Genomic DNA, 5,784 nt, shown 5'->3' on the forward strand with positions numbered 1-5,784 from the left:
GGTGGGAAAAGTGAATGGGTGTCAGGATGGTGGTTCTGAATCCTGAGAAGCTACTGCCGGAAAGAAGCTTCAAATCAGGGTTCGGAAAACCAGTAACAGTTCTGAATCCAAGGGGAATGGGTTAGGGCTCGCATATGGTAAAATTGAATGGAGGTTTCGAATCAGGAGGAATCGTATGACAGTACAGATTGAGGTCGAGAAATCTGTGGAGATTTTTAACGATGGGAGGGGTTCGGAGAGCAAACAGAGGTTCTGAGTAAAGGAGGGTCGGGTAAGGGGTGTGAATCGGGGTTCGGGGAGTGGAAGGGGAATCAGAATCCGGGGTAAAGGGATCGAAATGAAAAATGGGGGGCCCGCACCAGGGGGCAGATGCCCTGTCTGGGGGCTAATTCTCACCTTGCCTCAGGCCCCAACCCCAACCCCCTCGTTGCCTCCCTTCTTCACGACTCAGAGGATCGGGATTGCAGTGATCGGCTCTCGGCAGCCGCACCCTCTCCTTGTCCAGGAGAAAATGCCAGCGCGGCAGCTAAGAAGACCCCGCCTCTCCGCCTAATATACCACCCACCGCCTCAGATAGTTGTGCGCATGCGCAAGAACTGACCGAGCAAATAAAAGTCCCGCCCGCTTCCCCAACAAAAGCTTCGTCCTGAACATCACGGTGCGCATGTGCAGTGGCAAGCAATCCCGCCCCTTTGCCAACACACCACCCCACCACCAACCAGGTCGACAGTATACCAGGGTCCCACCTCTTTCCTCAATATCCCCTCCCCCAAACAGATGCGCGGCGCCTTTAGGTCCCACCCCTTGCCCCACACCGGCCCCCAACCTTTTCCGCAATGCGTCTCCATTCTATCCCTTCCCATTTATGGCCCCTCCCGTCGGGTCGGCATGCATCGCCACCCCCTTGCCTAGCACCACTTAGGTCACCGTTAAGGAGGTGTCTGTGTGGGGTCTCTAACTGCAACAAGTGCTAGGCTCCTGCTAAGCTTACCTACTTTGGGACCCAGGAAAAGGAACAGACAGAGAGAATACACTGTTGGAGATAGAACAAGTCTGCACCTGACACACAAATCTATATGATCCCCCTCAACAGATCCCAGACTCCTAAACATTGGATTCTTTCCAGCACTTTGTGCAGCTCCAACCATGCGCTTATCTTGTGTGCTAGTGAGATGGGGAGGGAAGGGCACAGCTTCAACATCACAGCACAGTCTGTGCTGGGGCTTGTCTTCTCACAGCAGCCCTGGGAGGTGGGTGTCAGCATCCCTATTTTATAGGTCAGGAAGCTAAAGCACAGATACACTGTATAAACTAGACAAGGCTATAGAGCCAATAAACAGAAAATGTAAAACGTGGGCCAGGGCCTTCTTGACTCCAAAACCCACGTTCCACTAGTTTTGGCCTGGGAACTGAGGCACCCTCCCCTCTTCAGGTTGAGTGACAGATTTCTCTCTCTCTCTCTCTCTTTCACACACACACACACACACACACACACACACACACTCCCTGCCCTGTCAACACCTGCCCCAAAGAAGCAAGGTTTGTGTTCTCCAAGACTTAAGCTCATGCTCTGCACACAGAACACAGGTAGAGGCCCTTAGTCCCCACCCCCTTTATGTGGTTCCATCCAGGTGTGGGGATTGTTCTTCAGGATTCACTCCCTACTCTGTCAGGCCTCTCCCTGTGAGTGGCACAAACACACTGCCCATGAGGCCTTGCTGGTGCCCACTGGAGCGGCCAGGACAATCAGGCATTTGTGTGCCTGACCCATGGCAAGCCTGGATTCAGAGTAAATGTTTACCCTGGTTCTTTACAGGCTTGGGTCCTCAATTCCTGGGATGGACTGCTGTGCCATTCTATCCATAGCTGTGTGAGCCTGCTCAGGTCATTCCACTTCTCTGAGCCAGCTTCTCAACATGCAAAATGGGAAGCACAAATAGCACTGACTGGAGTCCGACCCAAGGACACACATGCTGCTATGCTTCCAGATGACTGGAGAGTCAGAAAATCATATACAGATGTGAAATGACTCAAATTGAACTGATAACTTTCCAAAAATCCAAGGCAGATCTTTGTACATTTCACATTTGTTCTGGCATCAGCTCCAGCCAGGAGTCTGCATATGAAAGAAAGCTAATGCTAGAAAGGATGGCAGCATTTGGTCCCCAAAGGCCAACATCAATTCTGCCTGGCTGGATGACTTTCCTCATCTGTTGCATAGCAACCTCCCCTGTCAGCTGCCTGTTTTTTCTCAGCACTTCCTCTGTAAAGTGTCTGCAGTGGTACGTGATCAGACTCAGGAAAGAAGGTCTGAAACACCATTTTGAATGCTATCTGCTTCTGTATCTGTATGTCCAGTCTTGACTTGGCCTATGAATTCTAGATCCATAATCCAACTGTCTGCCTCACTTCTGCAATTGGATAACCCTTAATATTTTCAAATTGAACAGGTCTCAAACTGATTCCTTTGCATATATCCTCTTCCTCAAACACAGTGTGTTTCTCCTTTAGTCATGCCACTCTCTCAATTAGAATAAAAGCCTTTTAGGGAGATGAATTTTTGTTTTATTCGTTGCTGTATCCCCTGTATCTACAATGATAACTGGTATATTTTGTATGCTAAAAAATGTTTGTTAATGAATGAATAAATCCCACCATCCACCCTGTTGCTCAAGCAAGAAATCTGAGAGGCATTTTTTTTCTTTCCTGTGATGAATTCACTTACTTTTCCTCATTATACAAATAATGCATATTTGTCATTAAAAATTTAAACATTACTCAAATATTTTAGAAATTAAGTAAACATCACTCCCAATGGCACCACCCTGAGATAACTGCTATTAAGATTTTGATGCTACCTTTTCATGTAACACTCCATGCGTATATATTTACATAAATGGGATATGTATGCTATAAATGTTTTAAATTGCATTCTTTTGCTTATTGCCTCCCATTCCTTTCACCTCTACCTTCATCTGCCAAACATACATTTTAACAGCCATTTTTATATTTTTCCATGGTCAAAAAGCCATTTTTTACTGTTTTACAAAATTAAGATCATATACACTTTAAATGCATCAGAGTTATTTTATTAGTTAATGCTAATCTACCAAATTCATTCTTTTACATTGCTGCATAATATTCCATGACAGGGATGTACTCCAATGTAGTCAACCATTTCCCCACTGATGGTCATTCTAGTTTCAGGTTTCAGGGGCACATACATACAAACATTGCAATTAGATATTTGTTACATATATTCTTGTATTTTATGTTTAATGTTTTTCATTCCTGTGACCAGATGCCCGGGAGAAAGACTGGCATACTCTACAGTGCTTGGTAATATGAAGACTTTTCCAACTTTTTGCCAATGTGATGTGTATTTTATTGGTATCTCCTCTGGTTTTAATTTACATTTCTCATGTAAGCAGTGAAACACATATTCATATATTAGTGGACTGATTAGATTTCTTTTGTAAAGTAACTGTGCAAGTCTTTTACCTATTTATTTTGTATTGTCTGTCTTATTTTTTGGACTTCTTTATACAGCCTTACAGATGCTTATTGAAAACCCTTAGGACTAGATATATTTCAATTATTTTTTCACATTTTAGTAAGGAAATACTATGTATATAATTTATATTACATAACAGTTCGACATAAAGGCCAGATATTCACTTTTTCACATTCTCTCAACAGCCAAGAGAACGTGGTGTAGGATTTACCACTGTGGTAGGGTCTTGAAATTTTTATTTATTTATTACAGTGAAAGGATACTGATTTTAAATCAACAAAACTAAAAAGTGCACAGGAAAGACTCCATGAGAAACCAGGCATAAGATTCCAGTTGTCTTTTCTCAGTGGAGTTGTATGGCCCATGCTCAAATCTCCCAGTGAGGTATGTGGCAACCAGGGAAGTTTGCCTGAGCTGGGATTTTAAGGGGGCGGGGGTCAGGTAGGCATGGGACACTTGTGTGGCTGACCTTAGTTACTCAGTCTCCAGCCTGTGCAGAGGTACCACAAGGTCACAAGCCAATATATAATACCACAAGGGCCAAGGCCCACTATAAATTACATTGTTAACGTAAACTATCTGGTGTGGCCCAAGCCCCAGGTGAACAAAAAGTCTAATCAGGCAGGATATTACAAACTTAGAGGTTTATCCCCCAGGAGCTTGTCAAGAGCCAGACCTTTATTTGGAATGTACAGACAATTTTGCTTTGGAATGCCAGGGTTTGTATACCCCACACACCTGTGGAGTCAATTCTTTTACTGCATAAATAGTCACAACTCCAACCTAACACTTAGTCTGTAAGGAGTGATTCAAAGATGCAATGATGGAATTCAATGCCATATCTGTAGCCACAAGAAAATCCAGTTTCTAGGAGTGGCATTGGTAGCAGGGTCAAGGGCAGCATCTAGTATCCAGTGTCAGTGGTAGCAGTAATGGGAGCCACCAGCTAATACTCATGGCATGATTTTTGAAATACGGCTGGGCCAGATGCTCTTAACAAATTATTTTATCAATTCTACTCTATTTTTTTAAACTTTTTGAAATAATGATAGATTCACAAGAAATTGCAAAGATAGTAAAGAGTACCCCTTCAGCCACTTTCCCCAATGGGCACAGTTATAACTATAATACAATATCAAATTCAAGAAATTGGCATTGGTATGATATACATGTCTAATTCTATCACATGTGGAGGTTTCTATAGTAATCACCACAGCAGTCAAGATACAGAACTATTCCACCCCCACAGATTTCCCTGTACTACCCCTTTACACTCACACTCATCATCCTTCCCTCCACTATCCTTAACCCTTAGCAGCCATTAATGTGCTCTATCTTAGAGTTCATTGATTCATTCTTACATCATATTGTTCTGCTGTTGAAGTAATCTACTGAGGTTTTTTAAAAGTTCATTTATTGGATTTTTCAGTTCTTTTTTATGTTTATTTATTTTTGAGAGAGAAAGCAAGCATGAGTGGGGGAGGAACAGAGACAGAGGGAGATACAGAATTTGAGGCAGGCTCCAGACTCTGAGCTGTGAGCACAGAGACTGATATGGCGCTCAAACCCATGAGCAGTGAGATCACGACCTGAGCCAAAGTCAGACATTTAACTGAGTCACCCAGGCGCCCAGGATTTTTCAGTTCTTAAATTTCTTTTTTATTCTTCATTATATCTTCTATTTCTTTGGAAGATTTTGTTTCCTTTGTTTTAAAATTATTAAACATTTTTATTTATTTTTGAGAGAGAGAGAGAGAGACAGAGCGTGAGTAGTGGAGGGGCAGAGAGAGAGAGTGACACAGAATCCAAAGCAGGCTCCAGGCTCTGAGCTGTCAGCACAGAGCCCGACACGGGGCTCAAATTCACGAACCATGAGATCATGACCTGAGCCGAAGTCGGATGCTTAACCGACTGAGCCACCCAGGCACCCTGGAAGATTTTGTTTCTTTGTTAAAGAGTTTCTATTTTTCCTTTAGTTCTTTCTAAGAATGCTCAAACTGCACATTGAAACACTTTTAGGATGGCTATTTAAAATCCTTTTTAGATGATTCTAATTTCTGTGTCCTCTTGGTGTTGGTGTGTATTGACTGTCTTTTCTCATTCAAGTTGTGATTATCATAGTTCTTAATATAACGAGTCATTTTCAATTGAACCTAGATATTTTGCATAGTATGTTATGAGGATCTGAATTTTGTTTAAATCTTCTCTTTTATCACATGTGGGTGGAAGTCCACATTCCCACTCAGCCTCCATTGACACCTGAGAGCAAG

At 43.0% G+C, this 5,784-nt stretch overlaps 1 long non-coding RNA gene across 1 annotated transcript; it reads right to left on the reverse strand.

Annotated features, from left to right (window-relative positions):
* Positions 1–256: 256 nt before the first annotated feature.
* On the reverse strand, positions 257–5,009 carry LOC121024155 (uncharacterized). Its single transcript, XR_005787628.1, has 2 exons — positions 1,205–5,009; positions 257–526 (listed from the first exon to the last, which is right to left on the reverse strand). It is a non-coding gene; the product is annotated as an uncharacterized LOC121024155 (long non-coding RNA).
* Between the last annotated feature and the right edge of the window lie 775 nt (positions 5,010–5,784).

Source organism: Herpailurus yagouaroundi, unplaced genomic scaffold (genome assembly GCF_014898765.1).
Source record: "Herpailurus yagouaroundi ecotype Mexico unplaced genomic scaffold, PumYag 59150, whole genome shotgun sequence".
Classification (NCBI taxonomy): Eukaryota; Metazoa; Chordata; class Mammalia; order Carnivora; family Felidae; genus Herpailurus; species Herpailurus yagouaroundi.